This window comes from Panthera pardus, unplaced genomic scaffold (assembly GCF_024362965.1).
Source record: "Panthera pardus isolate Hobbes unplaced genomic scaffold, ASM2436296v1 HiC_scaffold_7, whole genome shotgun sequence".
In the NCBI taxonomy this organism is placed as follows: Eukaryota; Metazoa; Chordata; class Mammalia; order Carnivora; family Felidae; genus Panthera; species Panthera pardus.
The window spans coordinates 29,518,596-29,543,603 of NW_026527002.1; the positions used below are offsets into that span (position 1 = coordinate 29,518,596).

Consider the following 25,008-nt stretch of genomic DNA (forward strand, 5'->3'; position numbering starts at 1 on the left):
ATTAAAAATTGTTACATAATCTTTATAATTTAAATATTAGAATAAAAGTTAAATTACCATCATTGACCAATGATCATACTTTTAACGGTGCATTTATAGCTATTATTCAGGAATTCTGCAACCCAAATTCTCTTAACTAATTTTCTGAGGACGTGCCATGTGCCAGGCAGTGATCTAGCTGTTGAGGCATATCTGGGTACAAGGTCACATCATTGCCCCTCACTGTGAGGAGAAACACCAACTTTGGAAGAACACAATCTGCTCATTAACAAAAGCCATAGAAGTAACAGAGTTCTAAAATGCTGCCTGTGTATCTATATAAAGAATAACCAGAATTCTGATGAACCCCTGTTCTAGTTCTCAAACCCAAATACAAACATCTGCAGTTCACATTTGGAGAAATAGCTTGTAGACATTGGGCTAAAGGTTTGTATGCATGATAGCCGAGGTAACACTTCAAGGAAGTAGTACCATTATCTCAATTCTGTAAATAAGAAAACAGGTTTCGACTAGCGAATCTGTTAAAGGATATAGGAAGTAGTATTGCTGTATTGGGAACCTACATCTTATAGAGTATACTCCATGTTCAGTCATTCTGCAACACTGTCTCTTACCAGCTTGTATTAAGATCCCGAGTCTATAAAGTCCCTCAAATGTAATAATTGAGACCTGCGAAACCACCCTCCATGCGTTGAAATGTTAGCTGGTAAGAATCTTCAGAATTGCTGAAAGCTTGCAGTCAGGGAAAGAGCTCAGCTCACTGACACTCTAGCCCTGTGCTGTCCAATATGGAGCCCTAAGGGGCGCGGGGTGGCTCAGTTGGTTAAGTGACTCACTCTTGATCTCAGCTCAGGTCATGATCTCATGGTTAAAGAGATAGAGCCCTGAGTTGGGCTCTGTGCTGATGCCTGCTTGGGATTCTCTCTGTCCCTCACTCTCTGCCCCTCTCTCACACTCTTGCTCTCTCTCAAAATAAAAATAAACAAAAAAATATACATGTAGCCATGAGCCACAGATGGATGTTGAGGACTTGAAATGTGGCTCATCTCAGTTGAGATGTGTTGAAAGTGAAATACATATTGGATTTCAGACTTGATACAAAAAAAGGTTAAATTCCTCTTTTTTTAAATATTGATTGCAAATTGAAATAACATTTTGGATATAGTTGGTTACCTAAATATTCTAAATTTAAAAAAAAAAACTAATTTTACCTGTTTCTTTTTCTTAAGGTGTCAGGGGAAAATTTTAAATTATGTGTGCTAGCATTTTTGTGTCTGTGTTTTTTTATCGGATGGTGCTGCTCTAAACTTCCTTTTCTATTTGAATTTCCATCTTGCTTATTTTAGTCTTCATGCTAGAGTTCCTCTTCCATCCTCTTTTTCAACTTCGAACAATAGTATACACTTACACAACTCTCTCTGAACCAGACCCTGGACCAAGTACTATAAAAGTTTTGTAGTTCTTAGAACCACCCTAGATTATGTTCATTAACGATTGTTTTCTGCATTTAGATGAAACTAAAGCTCAGAGTCTAGGTAATGGTCCCAAGCCCATACAGTGGATACAAGTCAGAGAACACATAGGAGCGCACGTTTATCTAACTGTAAAGCCTGTGCTTCTAGCCACCCGGCTCTAATGCCTACACTGCCTCAGTTTATGGACTGTGGAGTATTGCTTGCAAGATAGTAGGCTCATGTACCTTACATGGGTACTGTTCACATTTTGGGTGAGAGAATTTTCTACTGTGCTGGCAGATGGCAAGCATCCTACGACTTCACATCCTAAGATCATGGCCACAGAATGCTCATGGCACCCATCAGCCTACCCCAAACATCCCATACACTTCCATATGTCCTATAAGGGTATGTACCATACCTGGTTGAGAACGACTGGATAGAGCAGTGTATCTCAACTCCATGTCACCTGGTGTCAGGTAAGCCCTTCTTTCTGCTAAGCGATCATTTAATGTCACTTGACCCCTTAGCAAAAGATAGAAAGTAGTGCCTTCTTTGAGTATTTTTGTTTTCTTTTAAATGGTCATCTGCTGGAATGTATTCTGGCTAGTTCTACAACACACGGGATCTCTCGGGGACTCACTTTTACCCCAGATCTGTCAGGTCTCCTGTTTTCTATGCTTCAATCCTTTGTTGCTGATAACCTAGTAGACATTTCTTTATAGATGTCATGTTTAATTTCAAACTTGTTTAATCTTCCTAAACTATAATATGATGATGTAAGTGCTTGGGCTTTGGAAGCAGAAAGTCCTGTAATCCAATTCTGGCTCCCTACCCTTTAAGAACTGTGTAACTCGGCAAATTACTTGACTTCTGATCCTTAGTTACCTACCTTCTTTGTAATAAGATACCACATTGTCTGACTCATAGCATTGTTCTAAATATTAAATGAGATAATGTATGTAAAGCACTTAGCCCAAGGTCCAGCACATAGTAAAGACCCAGTGCCTCTCCAGTACTGCTGAATAGAACTTTCTGTGGTGAAACGGGCTATAACATCCGCACTGTCCAATAGAGTGGCCACCAGACACATGTTTGTGGGTATTGAGCACTTGAAATGTAGTGAGTGCAATTGAGGAATTGAATTTTTTATTTTGCTCAAATTTAATCAATTAAAATGTAAATTTAAATACCCATGATGCTAACCTCATGTTTTCCAAAATTGAGTTTCTTAATTTTGATCCCAAACCTACTCCTCTTGCAGTATTCTCCACCTTAGTACGTGGAAATGGCATTTTTCCAGTTCCCAACATGAAAGCCTAGGAGTAATCTTTAATTCCTTTCTTTTTCATACCAAATCTAATCCGTAAGCAAATTATTTCAACTTTACCCTCAGAATATATTTAGAATTCAGTTACTTTTCACCTCTTCTGCAGATACCATCCTGGTTCAAACACCACCATCTCTCCTCTGCTCTCCTGTTGGCATTTTTATTCTCCCAGAGCTATCATATTAAAAAACAAGGTTAAAGTATATAATCCTCTGTTAAGAAGCCAAAGTCTTGGGGCACGTGGGTGGCTCAGTCGGTTGAGCATCTGACTTCAGCTCAGGTCATGATCTCATAGATTGTGAGTTCAGGCCCCGCATTGGGCTCTGTGCTGACAGCTCAGAGCCTGGAGCCTGCTTTGGATTCTATGTCTCCCTCTCTCTCTGCCCTCCCCCAACTCAGTCTCTGTCTCTGTCCCTTTCTCTTCTCTGTCTCTCTCTCAAAATATAAATAAACATTAAAAAAAAAATTAAAAAAAGAAGCCAAAGTCTTTACAGAGGTCCTATCTATTCTTGCCTGTGTCTCCCAACTTCCCAATTCCTCTCCTGATTTCTTCTCCTATCGCTCCCCTCTCACACATTTCCCTTCAGGCACTGACTTTTTTTTTTTTTTTTAATGTTTTTATTTATTTTTGAAAGAGAGAGAGAGAGAAAGAGAGAGAGAGAGAGAGACAGCACAAGTGGGGGAGGGGCAGAGAGAAGGGGAGACACGGAATCTGAAGCAGGCTCCAGGCTCTGAGCTGGCCACAAAATAGAGCCCAATGTGGGGCTCAAACTCAGGGACTGCAAGATCATGACCTAAGCTGAAGTCGGTCTCCCAACCTGCGGAGCCACCCAGGGACCCCAGGCATTTGACTGTTGTTGACACAAGTGTGCTCCTGCCTCAGGATGTTTGCACTTGTTGCCTCTGCCTATAACAGTCTTTCCTAAGGAATCTGCAACCCAGGTTTTTCAGCTTTCTCACCTCCTTCAGGTGTCTTCTCAAATGTTCCCCTAGGAATAAGTCATTCCCAGACCACGCTATATGTAATAGTTATCACGCCTCCCCCATACTCCCTGTTCCCCTACACTGCCCTTGTCCTTACCACCAGCCCCGACTAGCTATATATCTACTTAAAACTTTGGGTGGGGAGGGGGTTATTATCTGTCTCTCCCACTGGAATGTAAGAAGTCCATGAAGAAGGGACTTTGTTTTAACAGCGTTCTCTAGCACTCGATTAGGAAGCAACTTGGCACACAGGAGATAATCAATAAATACTGTTGAGTGATTAAATTCTTTAATTAATGGCTTCTTTGTACTTGTTTAACACATTTTAATATTATTTAAGACCCTTCATGATTTTACTTCAATTTATTTTTGAAACCATATTTCCTGCCCTTCACCCACACTGTTCAAATTTAATCTGGTCTTTTACTTACACTAGAATAGTGTGCTTGATAATGATAGAATACGGATGAAATAGGGAGTGAGGGATTCCATCATTCTTCTGAACTGGTAGGTCATGACATTCTGCTCTACCAGTAAATAGGCTGGCCAATTTCGATCAACGTGTAAAATTTATCTTACTACAGCTGAGTACGGCCAACAGACAATGTTTATCACACAGAACTTGATCTGAGTTGTTTGTGGAACATGGTGCAGATTAGATATAATTTACTACAAGTAAGATGGATTCATATAAATCAAACCCTCACCGAAGAAAAATATGCAGGCAAGAGATGACTTAACTTTTGGATTAGGTCTTTGAGTGCTACAAGGGCATGAACTGTTTTCTTCAAACACAATCTGAGTGCCTAAGGGTGAATGATTATGTTGAATCACAGCGGTGCAATCAGCCGTGCAATCTTTGTAGGCAATATGAGGTTTAGTTATATGCAAGTAGAATTATGTTGCCTTTATTGTCATTCAGTGGTTTCTTGAGTCTTAATCTCAACTGCTTTCCCCAAATCTGGTGTTTGTGCTTTAATTTAAAAAAGGATGGGGTGGGCTGGGTGGCTCAGTTGGTTGAGAGCCCAACTCTAAGTTTTGACTCAGGTCACGACTCAAGGGACGCGAGATCAAGCCCTGCCTGTTGGGCTCGGCCCTGGGGGTGGAGCCTGAGGGTGAAGCCGCTTAACATTCTCTTTCCCTCTCCCTCTGTCCCCTGCCCACCCCGATTGCGCATATGTGCACTCTCTCAGAGTAAAATAATAAAAATACAAGTTTGGGAACCATGTGTTTACTACCTAGATTTTAATGCTGCCTGCGCAACTTCGGTTATTATTCAATTCCTGCGGCTTATTAATCAATGATTATTAGTGCTTGTTGTATTTTAAATTCACTTTTAAGTTTATGAGAATAATGATGGCTTTTTCCTGGGTTTCATGTACTCACTGTTTTCCTTTTCTGGTGTTGTCCTCTTAGAATTCACTGCCCTTTAGTAGGTCATGTGTGATGTGGATTAGTAGGAAGAAATGATGAAGCTGGTAAACTGGTTTAAAGAGCTGCGTGACACATGTTTTGAAATATTGTGAAAGGCAGGGTGGTATGACTTGTCACTGGTCCCACAGCAACTGGAAAATAACTCGAGTCTTATGACATCTGGTCTGTCAGACCAGTCACCAGATCATATGTGAACATTTCCTTGGGATCAAGTCCGTGGGCTCCTCCCATTCGTCCTTCTTCTACTCTGCACACTTTGAAAATGCCTGAGAAGAGAACAATGATACTTCTGGAAGAGTGCTTGCTATGGTGCTGATGTCACATGGTATGGTGAACAAGATAGAGCAGGGTCAGGGGCCTTTCCTTTTTCATGGAACTAACATCGTAGTGTGAGAAGATAGAATCGTGGACAGACAATTGTAACAGATGGCACGGAGCGATAAATGCAGCAAGAAAATAATATTAAAACAGTAGTGTGATAAGCAGTGAGTAGGGTTGAAGCTACTTTATATGGGATGGTCGGGGAAGACCTCTCAGGAAGGGAATGTTTGAACCGAGACTTGAATAATGAGCAGAAAGTAAGCAAGTAAACACCTGGAAACAGTATTTTTATTTCCTCTCTAGGCAGAGAGGTTAGCGACTACAATAGCCCTAAGGGGGGGACAAACCAAGTGACAGAGTGACAGAAGCTTGTTGAAAGTGAAGCCATGAAGGGCACAATATAGTCTAATACTTGGGTAGGAAACAGAGCATGTGGGATCTGGGGTTTATCTGAGGGTCGGAAGAAACCATTGGAGGGTCTCGAGTAGGAAAGGGCAGAAGACAAAAAGATAAAATAATAAACTTAGTTTCACTTTCAGTAATAGAAAACTTGATATTTAGAAAAACCCTCTTACTAAAAACAATGGAAAATACTGGAAAAAATATTTTTAAAAATGTCTTTAATGTGACAAAGAGCTAATAAAATAGTGAGGAATTATTTGTCATGGATCTGGGAAACGAGATTTCAAGCCCAACTGACAGGGCTGGTTTTACCATGGAGCATTTATTTCTGGTTCCAGAAGTGGCTGAGAGGCTGAACTGTGTTTTTGGCAACAAATGAAACAATTGGCTTTTGTCTGATGGTAGATGAGCTGGCTTCATCTTCTCCCGAATTAGAAAAAGTGTTCCTAATAGTTGAAAATTTGGGGATGAGGATGTTCATCAGAGTGCTATGTACTCTAGCAGAGAATTGGAAGGCATGTAACTTCTAGAAAGTGGGGGATTGCTTAAATAATAATGGTATGAACATATGATAAAATACTAACAGGCATAAACAATAAAAGACTACTAAGATCTTGGGAAAAGCTTCATAATGCACTGGAAAGTGAAAAGAAAATTTGACTGTATTATGTACATGTTGTCCCATTGTGTAACAATATGTGCATATATGTAGAAAAACATAAAAAATGGTAACAGTGGTTATCTCTTGCTATTGGGTGATGTTTAACTTCTTATTTACTTGCTTCTCTAAGAAAAATTTAAAAACATTTTAATATAAATAGCTATATTTATATTTTTAATGATAAATGAATAATATATTAGAAAATACTACAGAAAAAAATACCACAGAAAAGTACAAAGAAGAAAATAAAAGAGCCCTGGAAGTCTCACTTCCATAGAATGTCAATATTAATATTTACTTATGAATATTCAGATAATTCTTTATGCATCTATGTGCATATAGATCCAAAACATTTCATACGTGGGATCATACAAACCAATATTCTAGTCTTGCTTTTTAACTCAAATATTTACTTTTTAATTGAAATATAATTGAATATAATATAATTGAATATAACATTCACATTAGTTCTTTAACTTAAGTATTTACTTTTAAATTGAATATAATACAATTGAATATAATGTAACATTATATTAGTTTCAGGTATACAACATAATGATTTGCTATTTGTATACATCACAAAGTGATCATTACAATAAGTCTAGTTACCATCTGTCCTCATACAAAGTTACCAGAAAAATTAAGTTTTTTTCCCTTATGATGAGAACTTTCAAGATCTATTTTCTTAACAACTTTTAAATATATAATACAATGTTATTGACTATAGTCATCATGCTGTACCTTTCATTCCCATGACTTATTAATGACTGGAAGTTTGTACCTTTGGATCCCTTTCACCTATTTCAGCCACACCCCAACATCCCTCCCCACTAGCGACCACCATTCTATTTTCTATATCTTTGAGTTTTGTTTGTTCATGTGTTATGTTTTTAGATTCCACGTTTAAGTGAAATCATATGGTGTTTGCCTTTATCTGACTTATTTCACTTACTATATTACCCACTGGGTCCATCCATGTTGTTGCAAATGGCAAGATTTCATTCTTTTTATGGCAGAATAGTATTCCACTTTACATGTATATCACATCTTCTTTATTCGTTCATCCATTGATAAACACTTAGGTGGTTTCCATATCTTGGCTATTGTAAATAATGTTTCAGTGAATGTGGGGATGCGTATATCTTCAAATTAATGTTTTCGTTTTCTTCAGAGAAATACCAAGAAGTGGAATTGCTGGATCATATGGTAGTTCTGTTTTCCCTTTTTTGAGGAATAATCTCCATGGTGGTTGTACCAATCTACACTTCTACCAGTAGGGCTCAAGTGTTCTCTATAACCACAGCCATGTCAGCATTTGTTATTTCTTATATTTTTGATAATAGCTATTCTGACAAGTGTGACATTATATTTCATCGTGATTTTAATTTGCATCTCCCTGATGATTAGTGATGTTGAGCATCTTTTCCTGTGCCTATTTGGCCATGTGCATGTCTTCCTTGGAAAAATGTATATTCAGATCCTCTGTCCATTTGTAATTGGATTATCTGTTTTTTTTTTGTTTTGTTTTTGAGTTGAATAAATTCTTTATATATTTTGGCTATTAACCACCTCTCAGATATATGCCTTGCAAATATATTCTCCCACTCAGTAGGTTGCATTTTCATCTGTTGATTGTTTCCTTCCCTGTTCAGAAGCTTTTTAGTTTGATGTAGTCCCACTTATATATTGTTACTTTTGTCACCACTACCTTTGGAGTCAGAGCTGAAAAAATATCATGAAGAGCAATCTCAAGGAGTAGACCCTCTATGATTTCTTCTAGGACTTTTATGGTTTCCAGTCTTCTATGCAGGTGTAATCCATTTTGAGTTGATTTTTTGTATGGTATAAGATTAATGGTCCAGTTTCATTCTTTTGCATGTGGCCCTCCAGTTTTCCCAACACCATTTATTGAAAACATTGTACTTTCCCCATTGTATATATATATTCTTGCATCCTTTGTTGTAAATCAACTGATCATATATGCATGGGTTTATTTGTGGACTCTATTATTCTAATGATCTATGTGTCTGTTTTTATGCGAATACCATACTGTTTTGATTACTATTATTTTATCATATAGTTTGAAATTTGGGAGTGTGAGCTCTCCAGCCTTGTTATTCTTTCTCAAGATTGTTTTGGCTATTCAGGATCTTTTGTGGTTCCACACAAATTTTAGAATTGTTTGTTCTATTTCTGTGGAAAAATACCATTGGAATTTTGATAGGGATTGCAATGAATCTACAGATTTCTTTTGGTAAGATGGACATTTTAACAATATTAATTCTTCCAATCCATGAGCACAAAATAGCTTTCCATTTATTAGTGTCTTCTTCAATTTATTTCATCAATGTCTCAGAGTTTTCAGCGTACAGATCTTTTACCTCCTTGCTTAAATTTATTTCTAGATATTTTAGTCTTTTTGATGCACTTATAAATGGGATTATTCTCTTAAATTCTCTTTCTGATAGTTCATTGTTAGTATATAAAAATGCAGGAATGGTGTGGAGGGTGGAGTGCTCACCTGCTGACACTTACAGGCTAGAGTAAGGATAAAAAAACGACGTCCACGCACACCTGCAATCAGCAAGGCAGAGGGAGAGTGTAAAGATGGCTCCCGCCTGTGCCTCCGACCCGGAGAAAGTTCCAACAAGCTTCTGCACCTCCAGCTAATGACTTAAGGTTAGCAAATGAATCTCCTTCACATATGGCCTAGGCATTTTTCAATCTGTTGCTTTTACGCTGGGTCCTGGAGCAAATACGTCTGTGTGTGAGCCTTCTAAGAGTGGAATCTGTCCCCTATGGTATGTTTCTCCTGCACCTGAACCCCACTGGTTTTCAAAGCCAGATATTTTGGGAGCTACCTCTCTGGGGCAAGGCTAAGGGTTGGGGTGCCTGATGGTGAGCACATACCCTTCCTCCCCAGAGAGAAGTTCAGTATTTGTGAGGCCCCTCCTGGCTTCTTCGGATTGTAGGTTGCTGGGGTGGGGGGAGGGTTGGGGTTTTTGGAAAGACCTGTCTCGCTTCCTCTGCCAGTCTTGATGTGGCCTTTTTATCATTTGTTGTGGAGAATCTGCTCAGCTGGTTTTCAGGGTTTTTTTCTTTCAGAGAGAATTGCTGCATATGTGGCTCTCTCAATTTGTTGTGTCTGTGGGTGCAGCTGAATTCAGGGTCTTCCTTCCTAAACTACTGACTTGAACCACCCTATCCATGTTGTTTTTTAATTTCATAATATTTAACTTTACTTCAACTCTGTTATTTATTTTATCAATTGCCTAATGATAAACACTGAAGGTTTTTTTTTAAAGTTTTCAGTTATTAACTATGGTTCAATGAACATTTTTATACATTGATGTAATGGAATCTTTTAAAGATATTTAAGAAGTATTTACCCTTCAGCTAGACATAGGCCAGGTATTGCCAGGTTGCAGACAAGGCTGACCTCAAAAAGTTGTAGAATTTAGTAGTACCTGATTAAAGAAACGTCTACCCTACAAAATATTTTGCCTCCAAGAAGCACTTAAACTATTTTAACAAGGAACACATTTTTTCCTTTATACAATTAAATATCTAAAGGTAGGGAAATTCTGATTCTAAAGTCAACCCTCATGGACAAGTTAAAGAATCAATATTTTGTTTATGGTGGGACAGTTTGGCTCTTTCTCGTTTGCTGGGCTTTATGCAAGACCATGGTGTTTACCTGGGCACAACTCCAAGGGCCTGTATTCTCATTCTCATCTGTGTGGATGGCCCTGCGAGGTCACGTGAAATCTGTTTGGTTATGCCACTGATTTCCTGGTGTTTTGTGTAGTTTGTTTCTTGCTTGGTTGGTGTGTTGGTTTATTACTTTTCTGAAAGAAACACAGGGGAGAAAAACCCCCGTGATAGGTTTCAGAATTTCAGAACAGTAGTAATGAAGATAGCGTTCACTCAGAAGTTTGAAAAGTTACATATAAGAGAACAAAGATTTCTTTCATGGTTTAGACAGAGTTGGTTTGACAAAGGTTTTCAGTAAATCACACAGCCAAATATAGAAGCAAAGCTTGCTGACTCAGTCTATTGCACTAACCACGAAATTCAGCTTCCTTCCTTAGCCACACAGGGCAGAAACACAGAGGGAGTGGGAAATATGCCACTCTTTCTGGAACAGGCAGACTTCTGGAAAACTGCCAGTTCTGGAGGTTAACCTGTGTAATGCATCATTTTACGAAATGCATACCACACCCAGAAACCTTGGAGAAATCATCATGACACAGATAAGATCATCTCAAAACTTTCTGATTTCATCTTGAAATGAGTAACATGTCAGTAGAAGTTTCTGATGATAAGTTAAATTCTTTATTCTGGAAATAGGAAATAATCCTAGAATCCTAGACAATTTAAATCAGTGTTGATTCTGTATGTTTGGGCAGATTCTGTATGATGGGGAAGTAATGCTATTTCAATTCCACATATCAGGGGCACAAAGACACATTAAAATAAGAAGTAAGACACCAGACCAGAATGAGCCAACACAATGTTAGTGAAGGCAATAAATCTAAGGGATGATTTCATAAAAATGTCATCAGAATATTTGCAAGTAGAGAATCACATTTTGTCTATCATGTCTCTTATTTCATTGTACCTAAGTTTTATAAACTTGCAGTCATTCGTTTTGATCTAGGAGAACTACTTTCTTTATATCAAGAACAAACTTATATACAAATTTCATATCTCATATACAAGTCATGTCTTCCTTATTGTATTAGTTTTGATTAGTTAGCTGATGAGGTCTAAGTGTCCCACCCCATTGTCAGTATGTTCGAGATGGATTGACTGATTAATTGATTCATTCACTTCAGCAAATGTATGTGGGGCCCCCACAATGTACCAGACATCATGCCAAGGGCTGGGGTATAAAAAACTGGATGAAGGTGGAAAGTTCTTGTCTTTATGGAGCTTAGAGTCAGCAGGGAGAGATGGACAAAACCCAAACTAACGTAGGAGCACCTGGGTGGCTCAGCCAATTAAGCGTCCCACATTTCATTTCGGCCCAGGTCATGATCTCACAGTTCATGAGTTCAAGCCCCACATCAGGGTTCTTTGAAGTTCTGTGCTGACAGTGCAGAGTCTGCTTGGGATTCTCTCTCTCTTTCTCCCTGCTCTTCGTTCGCTCATGCATCAGCGCTTGTTCTCTCCCTCCAAATAAATAAATAAACAAACATTAAAAAAGCTAGTGTAATAATTATAGATTGACACAATTGCTATAAAGGACGAAAAGGATGCTTGATGAAGAATAACAGCAGGAACCCATAATGGGTAAGGTAGGGACAGCCTCTCTGATGAGGAGAAATTTAAGCTTAATCCTGAAGGAAGAAAAGGAACCAGGCAGGAGACAAAGAGGGGAGAGAATTTTTAGCAAAAAGAGTAAATGGCCAGAGGATGGAAGAAACTTGATGTAAAGCCAGGTGGAGCCCCTGAGGAGGAAGCATTGTGCTGGGGCAGGTGGGTATGGACTGGGTCAAGCTCTGCTGGGAAGTCACGTGGAAAGTTTAAAAAGAGGTAGAGACACATATATCTCAATCCTTAGGGCCAGATATATTTTTGAATTCAGAATTTATTTTGCATTAAAAAAATTTTTTTTAATTTATTTCTTTTGAGAGAGAGAGTGTGAGTGGGGTAGGGGCAGAGAGAGAAGGGGAGAGACGGAGAGAGAATCCCAAGCAGGCCTCACGCTGTTGGCACAGAGCCGCACGTGGGACTGGAACCATGGTGGGGCTTGTACTCACAAACTGCAAGATCATGACCCGAGCCTAAATCAAGAGTCAGATGCTCAACCCACTGAGCCACCCAGGTGCCTCCAGAATTTGCTCTGCATTTTAGAATGTTAATATAATGCACAAATGAAACCATAAATTAACCCATATGTTACATAACTCTCCCAGAGGCACTTAGGGGTGGTACCCTATCATCAAACACATTAATATACCTGCAAGGAAACACGAATATTCACACAAAGGCTATGAACATAGTGAACAAAGACTATGTATGGCCCTGCATCAGTTTATCTCAGGCTTTGCTGCCAGATGAGTTCAGCTCCAATTAGATTTTGCCACCAACTAAATTATTTTAAAAAATCAGTTTTCAGAGCTTTGGATTTTGGATTGGTGGATGAGAGATTATGGACCTGTAATTATCCTCCCTTTCCCCAATCATTTGACTAACAGTAATTTATGTATTCAACAAATTATTTTTTTTGAAGACTTTTCTATGTGCCAGGTAGTATTTTGAATGTCCAAAAGAAATGGCATTAAACATGGAGCGCCTGGGTGGCTCAGTCAGCTAAGCATCTCACTTCGGCTCAGGTCATGATCTCCCGCCGGTTGGTGAGTTCAAGCCCCGCATCAGGCTCTGTGCTGACAGCTCGGAGCCTGGAGCCTGCTTTGGATTCTGTGTCTCCCTTTCTCTCTGCCTCTCCCCTGCTCACACCCTGTCTCTCTCTGTCTCAAAAATAAATAAAGATTAAAAAAAAAATAAAGAGTGGGCACCTAACCCACTGAGCCAGCCAGGCACCCCTACAGATATGTAAACTTTAAATGTTAATTTTTTACAGCACAATATTACTTACAACCACAAGACAAACCTGAATAAGCCAGCACAAAGCCTCTCGGTACGTAGGCTCATGTAGAAGAATCTAGTGCCAAGTTCTTGGTTACAGGGTAGTGAGATGCTGGAATCTGCCGCCGGCTTCCCTGAAACTCCTTTAATGTGATGGTGTCCAAATCCTTTCAGAAATTCCTAATGCTCACCTTTGCCTTTGATAATTAATAGTTTATCTGCCTGTGATGAAATATTTGGTGTATAGCATATAGAGGAAACATAAGCAGAACCAAGAACATATGGATACTTCTGGCTCCAGATCATGAATTTCAGGACTACTCTTCCAGAAGTGCCAGATACTGAGGTGAGAACGTCACATGGTTTCGTTTAGTCCTAAAACCAATGAGGTAGATACAAATATTATTTCCTTTTTAAGAATCAAGGGACAGAGGTTTAAAAGCAGTTTGAAGTGGACACTGGAGCTGTACCAATAAAGAGCGAGGCATGCCTGGGAGTTTCTTTCCCCCCCAGCCGGTACCCTGCCCCCAAGGTGGAGAACAAGCAATGACTGACAGGTGTGGGAGTGTGAAAGCTCAGGTCCCTTGCGTCTAGTTAGGACAACTCTGAGATGTAGGTGACACTCCAGAGCTGCCCTGTGGATCAAGCTGAGCCAGCCCTCTGCAGAACCTTGCCTGGGATCACACCTTGTCTTGGTTTCCTCCTCTTCCTGTTCATGCTTCCCCTCCTCTCTTGCCCTCACCCTCTCGCCCAAGTCTCTCCCAAGCACTTCCTTTAACGAAGTGCTTACACAAAAATTCTTGCCTTTGGGTCTGCTTCTAGAGAACACAGAACAGCCCTGCTGAGACCTGGGGAATTCCTGACCTAGGGGAACCATGAGAGATTAAAAAAAAAAAAATTGATTGTTGTTTAAACTGTGATTTGACGTGCAGCCGTAAGTAGTTAGAACTCCCTCCAATACAGTGGGGACTTCTCCAGCTCTTCCTCAGCTGGAGCTATGGCTAAATTCATCATGATCAGGCAGACACATTCCAGATTTAAAGTTTCTCTTTTCACTGTAGGGCCTCAGCTAACACCACTAAGTCCCCACAGAGTGCCTTGTCTGAGAAATATCGCCTTGGGTCAGGGGACACCCTTTATGGTAAATGAGGTATAACAAAGTTTAAGGGACCATGGAACCCACTGATCCTACCGTAACCACCTCTTGAAGGCAAAGCTGAGAGCGGGGTACGATCCTTCAGGATGTGGTTTGTACCATAGAACAAAAGCCATTACTCACTGCTGGGTATACCCAAAGGGAGGAATATGGAGGTTCAGGAACTAGAGGCAGGAATAGGAGTGGCCCTGCTCACCATTATTCCCCGTGACCTACTTCTTGTTCCTCTCGATATGCTTTTATAGCTTCCTTTCACTCTCCCAGCTTGGATGTACTTCCAGCAGCCACAGCTGTGGTTTTTCATGGCCAGACTGAAGGCATTCTACCCACACGTGCACAGGGCTGGATGTTCTTGAGAATTTCTGTTCCCCTCCTTTCCCCACCGCTGCTGCTGGCCTGGGTATGGGACACAAAACATAGCTCCCTTGCCACAAATTAAGACAACTCTGAGGCTGAGCTTGCTTCTGGACCACCCCCCCCCCCCCCCGCCACAGCCACTTCAAGACAGGCTCAGCGTGAGGTCTCATCCTGGCTCCTTTGACTCTCCTTTCTGCTGTAGAGGACCCTCACCTAACTCACGTTCTAGGGTCACAAACAAAATAAGCGGTGGGATCAGGACCTACAGTTTATTTTATTCATTGTTTATCTGAATTTCAAATTTAACTGGGTGTCCTATATTTTATCTGGTAACTGTGTCAGAACACTAGCACAAGTCTGTCTAATCCCAGTGCCTATGCAATACTTTTAAATTAATAAATCGTTTTGAATCTGTAAATAAATTCAATGCACATATTACAAAATTCAAAAGGTTGTATAGTAAGCAATAAGTCGGCCTGCCACTGCTGTGCCCAGCCACTCAGGTCTCCTTTTTAGAGGCAATCATGGTAACCTGTTTCTTGTTTATCTTTCTGGAAATATTCTTTGTTAATGCAGGAATAATTTTTGTGTGTGCATCTCCGTAGTTTGCTTTATTCGTTTAACAACCTATCTTGGAGATAGGTCCTTGTCAGCACATGTAGCGCTCCTTGTTCTCTTTAATAATTACACATTACTTTAAAAAGGCTCAGTTAATAGTCATCTGGATTGTTTTCAGTTGTTTGCTCTTATAGATAACCCAAGTCCAGGCTACATTGTTTTATTCCATTTAAAGAAATGCCAAAATCTAAGTGCAGTTCAGCAGGCTGAACTGCTAAGTGCTCCTAAAAGGATTGAGAGATGTAGTTTACTTGATAATAAGGTAGAACAAATTTCAGTGGATGCTGTGCGTGCTACCTAACATTTAAAATTATTCTTCCCTCAATTAGTGTGCTAGACTATTTTTAGTGAATATGAATACAGGTCTGCTCCTGATGCTTTACAATAACTCCCCAAGAAGACTAATGACTATTTCCCCATACAAATACCGTTATTACTCACAATAGGAGTGGGAATTCATGGCATTGTATTATTTTCATCTGGAAGTCAGTGCATTTTCTGAGACTAATGGATAGTGAGTGGAATGCCTCCTGCTAAAATCCAGTAAGACAAGAGTGGGTTTTAAAAGCACAGTTTCCGGGATAAGAAGGTCCTGTAAATCTGTACCACTCCTTTCTAGAAAGGCAGCCTCAGAGAAAGTGGAATAGATAGATGCCAGGCAGGTTCCCGGAAGATTGTTTTGCTAGCACGTAACAGAAGGGAAGATCTATTCCAGGGCAAGGGGACACAGGTCCAATTTGCTCCGGGTAGAGCCAAATGATGGGTTTAGGGGTTACAGGAAATTGACAAGAGCACATAGTGTGGCATATTGTCAAACAAGGAAGTTCTTGCTGGCTGAGAAGATGGTGGGAAAATGGGGTGATGGTGTGGTATGCATGAAATTATTATTAAAGACTAATGTTTATTCAGGAAAGCTTTCATTGGGTTAGAAATGCTCCCTGCCCTCAGCGGGAAATTTGATCAACTGTATTTAAGCAACATTTTCCCAGTACAGTTGATCAGAAACTTTTTGTTGTAAAATGCCAAATAATATCTTGTGAAAAACAGGTTGAGAAATTTTTATTGCGAAAATAACATAAAATACTGGACTGATAAATCAACGACTCTGTCTTGCGATGTACAGTCCTTCTATTTGATTTTTATCTCACTTATTGGCACTATCTTAAGAGTATCCCTTTGCCTCTGTGGCCACTTTTTGGCCAGCAAGGTTTGTAACTGCAAAATCAAGGACTCAAGCCTGCCAAATTCATCCACAGGATTTCCCAAGTATCAATGTCTTGTCAACAGATAGACTACTTTAAAATATTACTTTTGTGTGTTATAAAACAGTAGTTTCATTTGATTTACTCTTACCTACTTATTTCTTTAACTTAGTGTAAAGTTGTTCTGTGTCAGAGTCCAAGATTATTTTCTGGAGGTCAAATAAGCCTGCACTAAAAAATGCAATTGTTAAATTTCCTGGGAGCTGATATTATGGTTGTTAACTGGTGGTAGGAGTAGCTTGCCCATTCAAGATAAAATACTAACTTGTTAGCGTGGCATAAAAGGTCGAGTGCTTTTGTTTCTAAGGTGGCTTGGGAATAGTGCACCCAGATCACCACTGGTAATGGAGGTTTAGCAGGACAAATAAAGATAAAACAAGCAACTTGGGCTAATGTCTTACTTTCCAGTTATAAATTGGCCTTAGTTCTTGATATTTTCATAACTGGGTCATTCCACAAACCTACTGGAGAATTGTAACAATGGTTTTGCACTATTTTGTTTGTAGTCACAGCTTAAGTGATTTGCTCTTCCTGTTTTCTATGCCTACACCCTAAGAGAGAGGATTCGTTTACATTAGTTTGTCATCATAACATGCAAAAGTTCTTATTAGGCAGTATCATTCGAAGCTACTGCAAAAGCCATGGGATACCCTCAAGTTCAAGTTCAATTTGGAACTTAGTGCCTCTGGAACTAGCCTAGTTCTCAACTCTGTTAATCACGTGCAGTGTATTAGCATTTTCGTCTCCTGATACACATGCCATGGATCCTAGCAAAAGTCTCTCTAAGGAATTTCTTGCCCTTTCTGTCCTTGAAGGTGATATAATGATTGTGGTCATGGGAACCCAGAGATTCCCACCTGCTACTTCAACTGATCTCCCATTGCCCTTCTGTTTTCCTCATGAAAAGTAGGTGACTTGCTTTTCTCCAAATACTCTATGCTTTTAACTTGCCGCCATGTTTTGTACACGTACTTCTCTTCTGCTAGAATGCCGTTCCTTTATCACACAATAAATTCTTCTCAGATTTCCACGTTTGGTTAAAGGGGTAACATTTATACATTATCTTTTCTACACTATCTTTCATGTTCACTATGAGGCTCAAAGAAAACTTCAATAGCCATGAAAAAATTAAGATTAGAGATTAGAATAGTTAGTATATTACTTACAAAATCAGTAGCTTCTATAACATACAATCCTTGAAATATATAATTGTTCAAATAAGTATGATAGAAGTTTCTCTCTCAATATAAAGTCCCAAAGAGGTCAGTGGGCAACTCTCCTCCAACTAGTGATTCAGAGTTTTTGGCTTGTTGTATCTTCTAGATTCACCATCCCTAACACTTTGCTATCTGCAACCACTAATGGAAGAAAAAAAGAAGGGTGAAAAAGATGTAACCACTTTTTAACAGCCATCATCTAGTAGTAATACACATCACTTCCACTCATTTCTATTCATTAGTACAGCTCACGTGGCCCAACCTAAATGTCTCGAGTTTGGGAAGTATGGTTCCTGACTGGGTGACAGTTTGCTGGTGACAACTGCTGTGCAAGGGAAAGCATACATGTTGGTGATGACAGTTCACTATCTCTGCTACAGTTAATATTCGTATGTTTGCAAATGACATAAATTTCAATTTAAGAGAGCTTAAGCAACATGTTGTTTTAATGAAGTCACTCAGGGGGCTGTTCTGTGATGCCTAGGAACATCTACAGGGATCAGACAACTCTGGGGAACTTCAGATATGGGACCTAGACACAGAATGCCTACATGGTTATCTGTTGTCTTTGTTTTATCTGCTTGTTAACTTTGGTCTTTCACATTGAAGAGCAATCGCTTCCCACATGGTAGGGGTGGGAAGTTAGCCAACTCCAGGCTTACAGTCTCCAAGTTTAGTGACTCCAGGGGAAAGTGAGAATATGTGTTTATCCATTTTGCTATGTAAAAATCCCAGGGTAAGCGGCATCTGGGTGGTTCAGTCAGTTAAACATTTGACTCTTGATTTCAGCTCAGGTCATGATCTCATGGTCGTGGGGTCAAATCCCATGTCAGGCTCTGGGCTGAGTGTGGAGCCTGCTTGGGATTCTCTCTACCTCTCCCTTTGCTCCTCCCCCTGCCCATGCTTGCTCGCTTACTCTCTCTCTCTCTCCCTTTCTCTCAAAAATAAATAAATAAGCATTAAAAAAAAAAAATCCCAGGGACAGACTCTGGCCAATTTGGCTCATATGTTCCCCCTCTTGACCAATTACTGTGGCCACTGCTAAGAAGTGCTCTGATTGGCTAGGCTGGAGTCCTATGTCCTCCACATTTTAGCAGTGGCAGGCATTGTGATAGCAGTTGTATACATGACAAGGTTAAGATCAAACTCTCCAAAGAAAGGTAGGAGCGGATATTACCAAAGAATGGATAAAAATTTTCTGGGTAGGACAAAAATAAATAAATAAATAGATATTTACAGAATATTACGGACGTTTTGTACAAATTAGGAATAATGAATTGAGACTCTGAGATTTTATTCTAAAAATCAGTTTTCTGTATATTTCCCTAACTTCTGTAATAGTAAAATAACTTAAATTTGATAGTAACCTAAAGAAAAACTTTAGTCCTGCCCATATTTATGTTTGTTGCCAAATGTCAAATTTCATTTTATTTGATGTTTTACTTCACCATACCCTGAAACTTTTATAAGGGGCCATAATGTAGGACTGAGACAAAAAGTCCATTTTCCGATTGCACGTGAGTGAGACATAGGATAACCATATGTAGGTTTGCCGATGACAGTCCTGTTTTAGACCCGTTGTCTTATGTGAGACAACACATAAAGATGTGAGAAATTTTACAAAAGTATATTAGGAAATAATTTCACTATTTCACTAAATTGCCTCTATTTAACATTGTCTTCCCTGAATTACCTATGTTAAAATATGAATCCAAGGATTTTACAGACTTCTGTGCTGAGCAAAAACAGTGCTTCCTTAGGCGACTTCCTCGGGATATTTAGCCAGGTCTAATGGGATCTCTATAGGACTTTAGATTCCTGTTCCTGGAACCTTTAGCAAAAGTAAAGGTGAAATGGATTGTAGACAAAATAATTGGAGAGAATAAATTTCTAGAAATTAAAATTATGTTGCTTTAGTAAATATTTTTCATTAACTAAATAATACCTATGTGTAGGTGCATATTCTTGACTAGATTCTAGTCTTTCTTGTAGGCTAGCTATACTCCCCCCTTTGAGGAATAGGGGATAAAATTTTTATTCTTTGGTTTTATAATGAGCATTATTATATATACTAGGTGCCATTTTCTGGGTACTTGGAATAGTCATGAAAAAAGTGGACAGTGGAGCGCCTGGGTGGCTCAATTGGTTAGCGTCTGACTCTTGATTTCAGCTCAGATCATGACCTCAGGGTCATGAGATGAAGCCCTGCATCACCCTCTGATGGGCATGGACCTTAAGATTCTCTCTCTCCCTCTTCCTCTGTCCCTCCCATGCTCTCTCTAAAATAAATAAATAAATAAATTAATTAATTAAATAAAATTAAAGCAGACATGGGGTGCCTGGGTGGCTCAGTTGGTTAAGCATCCAACTCTTGATTTTGGCCCAGGTCATAATCTCAGGGTGGTGGGATCGAGCCCCACATCAGTCTCAGGGCTGGGCGTGGAGTCTGCTTGAGATTCTCTCCCTCCCTCCACTCCTCCCCCACTCCTCTCTCCAAAAAAAAAAATTAAAAGTGGACAATGTTAATGTCTTCCTAGAATGAGATTTTTGTGGGGGAGACATAATAAACAAATAAGTAAATATATACTACAGTATCAGTTAAAGATATTGGTTCTGAAGAAATACAAGGCTATGTCCTTATCACAAATTACTTTTTTCTCTTTTAGGTTTACTACATGGGTTTCTTTTGCTTACAGCCAAAGGAGTCTTTTTTTTTTAAATTTTTTTAACGTTTATTTATTTTTGAGACAGAGAGAGACAAAGCATGAATGGGGGAGGGGCAGAGAGAGAGGGAGACAGAATCGGAAGCAGGCTCCAGGCTCCGAGCCATCAGCCCAGAGCCGACGCGGGGCTCGAACTCACGGACTGCGAGATCATGACCTGAGCTGAAGTCGGACGCTTACCGACTGAGCCACCCAGGCGCCCCAAAGGAGTCTTAATAATTATACTCCTATCTAAAAAATTTCCTATTAGCATTCACCAATTATATTTCAAATTGTGTTTCATACTTTACCAGCTGATCTATTCCAGGAGTTCTCAAAAGTTTATTAGTTACTGAAGGACAATTCCATTTTGCTTTTAAATGTCTATTTTTTATTTTTGAGAATGAGGCAGAGTGTGAGTGGGGAAGGGGCAGAGAAAGAGGGAGACACAGAATCCAAAGCAGGCTCCAGGCTCTGAGCTGTCAGTACAGAGCCTGATGCGGGGCTCAAACTCATGAACTGTGAGATCATGACCTGAGCTGAGGTCAGATGCTTAACCAACTGAGCCACATAGGCACCCCACTGAAGAACAATTTCTGACTAGCATCTAGAAGTGAATTAAGAAGCAATAAACATAATCATAAACCACTTCTCCCATAACATTTTGTCCCCATCTGGGAAAATTTTTCCTCCCATGGTCAATCTAAACATCTCTTTAAAATGCATGTCATCTACCTTTTTAGATTTATTTTTAGCCAGACGACATAAGCAAAGTGTAGCCAGTAGGTTTCTGCACCCTATGCATCCTTGGTCTCACCCCTGTGACACAATTAACATGGAGCCTACCCACTTGGATCTTAGGAAGAGTATGGCCCTGGTTCAGACCAGGATCCTTTCTGGAGAGAGATAGGTAGATCCTAGGGATAAGGGCTCACTGGACCAGTTCGTGGCGACAGCATTGTACATTCCTCTGAAGTTTATCTATGTTCAATTTATCCTTTCTTTTTGAACAGAGGTCTGAGAGTGTGGATTCTGTGAAAATGTTGCTCAACTTCTAGAATAAACCATAACACTTTAGTTATGTTTGTGGTAAAAGTGGACCTATGATGGGATTAGGTGGTCCTCAGTACTCCCAAGTCTCAGGGTGGATCTCATAGGCAGTGGGCAGTAGTTATAGCATACTTTTGAAGAGTTGAATGGGGATGAGGACTGGGAGAGAATCCAGCTATATATATTTACAAGAGTCTATTACCATAAGAATATGCCCCCCTCATTCTGGAAATAGAACAAGTGCTGTGTAAAACCCACCTAGCATATTTTCCACTGGCTTACATAATACTGCCATCCCAATGGTGTGTGCACTTACATATACCATATGTCATATTACATATCTCTCTCTCACACACACACACATATAAAGTTTATGGCATTTGTGGACCCAGTCCATGCATAACTTAAAACCTTATAATTTTATTTCAAAAAGCCGTAGGGTAAGTGAAAGAATATGATGGCCAAGATGGCTACAGTGTTGGGTTATGAACTAGATTAGAGGAAAACTTCAGCAAATTGGGAGAAGCATGAAGCAAATAAGAGTACAGAAGTAGGTCAGCTTCTGCTGCTTTAGCTGAAGACTAGGGCCCACACCACTTAATCTGTCTGTAGTCCCAAGTTCTAAATTCCTGTTACTAGTCTTTACTCTTGGTAACATACGCCATCCAAAATCACTATTTTGAACTTAGTTACTGGTGGTGTAATTGGCTAGATATCTTGAAAGCCTTCCAGATTTTTATCTACATCATCTATATATGCTGGATAAACAACAAAATAAATCATTTTAAATCTATAGTTGAGCCAGTAAGAAAGTAAGTCAAATCTTGAAAGCACAAGAATAAAGCACCTTCAATGGATATATCATCCAGACATAAAATCAATAAGGAAACACTGGACTTAAGTCCATCTGATCCAACATATAGTTTAGCAGACATTTCCAGAATATTCCATCCAATAACAGCAGAATATACATTCCTGTCATGTGCAAATGGAACATTCTCCAGGATACATCATATATTAGGCCATTAAACAAGTCTTAATAAATTTAGGAAGATTTAGATATTATCAAGCCTCTTTCCAACCACAATGGTACGAAACTAGAAATCAATCACAATAAGAACAACAAATATGTTGAAAGTAAACAACATGCTCCTGAGCAACCAATGGATCAAAGAAGAAATCAAAAATAAATTAAAACAAAATATCTTAGGAGAGGGGCACCTGGGTGGCTCAGTTGCTTAAGTGTCTGACTTTGGCTCAGGTCATGATCTCAAGGCTCGTGAGTTTGAGCCCTGCGTTGGGCTCTGTGCTGACAGCTCGGAACCTGCAGCCTGCTTCAGATTCTGTCTCCCTCTTTCTCTGCCCCTCTCATACTTGCACTCTGTTTCTGTCTCCCTTTCTCTCTCTCTCTCTCTCTCTCTCTCTCTCTCTCTCTCTCTCTCTCTCTCAAATACAAATAAACATTAAAAAGAAAAAAAAAAGGTACACTTAGGAGAAACAAAAACAAAGGCACAGTATACCAAAATTTATGGGATGCGGCAGAAGCGGTTCCAAGAAGAACATTTATAGTAATAAATGCCTACATTAAGGAAAAAGAAAGATCTCAAGTAAATAACCTAACCATACACCTCAAAAAGCAGGAAAAAGAAAAACAAAATAATCCCAAATTTAGTACAAGGAAGGAAATAACAAAGATAGAGTAAATAAATGACAGAGACAAAAGAGACAATAGAAAGACCAATTAAACTAAGAGTTGTTTTTTTAAAAAGATAAAACAGAAAACCTTTATCTAAATTTATCAAGAAAACAGGAGAAAATTATATATAAAAGAAGAGACATTATAATTGATACCAAGCAAATACAAAGAATCATAAGAAGCTATGATATATAATTATATGCCCACAAATTGGACAAACTAGAAAAAAATGGATAGATTCTTAGAAACACACAACCTACCAAGACTAAATTGTGAAGAAATAGAAGATCAGAACAGACTGATTACTAGTAGGAATATTGAAAGGATGCCCACTCTTACCACTTTTGTTCAACATAGTAGGAAAAGTCCTAGCAGAGCCATCAGACAAAATAAAGAACTGAAAGGCATCCATGGGGCACCTGGGTGGCTTAGTCGGTTAAGCGTCCGACTTCAGCTCAGGTCATTATCTCATGGTTCATGAGTTCGAGCCCCGCGTCAGGCTCTGTGCTGACAGCTTGGAGCGTGGAGCCTGCTTCAGATTCTGTGTCTCCCTCTCTCTCTGCCCCAACCCCCCTCACGCTCTGTCTCTTTCTCAAAAATAAATAAACGTTAAAAAAAAATTAAAAAAAAGAAAGAAAAGGCATCCAAATTGGAAAGGAAGAAGTATATTATCTCTGTTTGCAGATGACATATTATATATAAAAAACCCTAAAGACTCCAGCAAGTAACTGTTAGAACTAATAAATTCAGTGAAGTTGTAGACTATAAAATCAGTATACAAAGATCTGTTGCATTACTATTCACTAACAGATAATGATCAGAAAGAGAAATAAGAAAACAATGCCATTTACAATTGTATCAACAATAATAAAATACTCAGGAATAAATTTAACCAAGAAGGTGAAAGATCTATACACTGGAATATATAAGATGTTGATGAAAGAAATTGAAGAAGACACAAATAAATGAAAAGATATTTCATGTTCATGGATTGAAAGAATTAATAAAATGTACAAACTATACAGTACAATCTACACTCAATGTAATCACTATAAAAATTCCATTGGCATTTTCCACAGAAATAGAAAAAAGAATTCTAAAATTGCATGGAACCACAAAAACCCTAAATTGTCAAAGCAAGCTTGAGAAAGAACAAGCTAGAAGCATTGTACTTTCTCATTTCAAATTATATTCCAAAACTACCATAATTAAAACATGAAGTATTTTCATAAAAACAGATACATAGATCAATGGAACAGGATAGAGAGCCCAGAAATAAATCCATGCATACATGGTCAATTAATTTATTACAAAGTATCCAGGAATATACAGTGGTTAAAGGGTAGTATTTTCAATAAATGGTGCTGGGAAAACTGAACAGCCACACGCAAAAGAATGAAACTGGACCACTATCTTAAACAATACACAAAAATTAACTCAAAATGGCTTAAAGACTTAAAGGGATTAAAAATGGGTTAAATTAAAAATAAACAAGGGGGACTACATCAAACAAAAAAGCCTCTTTCTAGCAAAAGAAACTATCAATAAAGTTAAAAGGCAACCTATAGAATGGGAGAAAATATTTGCAAACTCTCTTTCAATAAGGGGTTAATATCTATAATCTACAAAGAACTCCTACAACTCAGTTGCAAAAAATAACTCAATTGAAAATGAGCAAAGAACCTGAATAGACATTTTTCCAAAGAAGACATACAAATGGCCAATAAATACACGAAAAGGTGTTTGACATCACTAATTATCAGAGAAATG

At 39.0% G+C, this 25,008-nt stretch overlaps 1 long non-coding RNA gene across 1 annotated transcript in view; it reads left to right on the forward strand.

The window, feature by feature from the left end:
- The first annotated feature begins 6,506 nt into the window (after positions 1-6,506).
- LOC109269416 (uncharacterized) overlaps positions 6,507-25,008 on the forward strand; it is a 311,096-nt gene continuing 292,594 nt past the window's right edge. The window contains exon 1 of the long non-coding RNA XR_002081070.2: positions 6,507-9,265. This is a non-coding gene — a long non-coding RNA (uncharacterized LOC109269416). The remainder of the gene's footprint in view (positions 9,266-25,008) is intronic.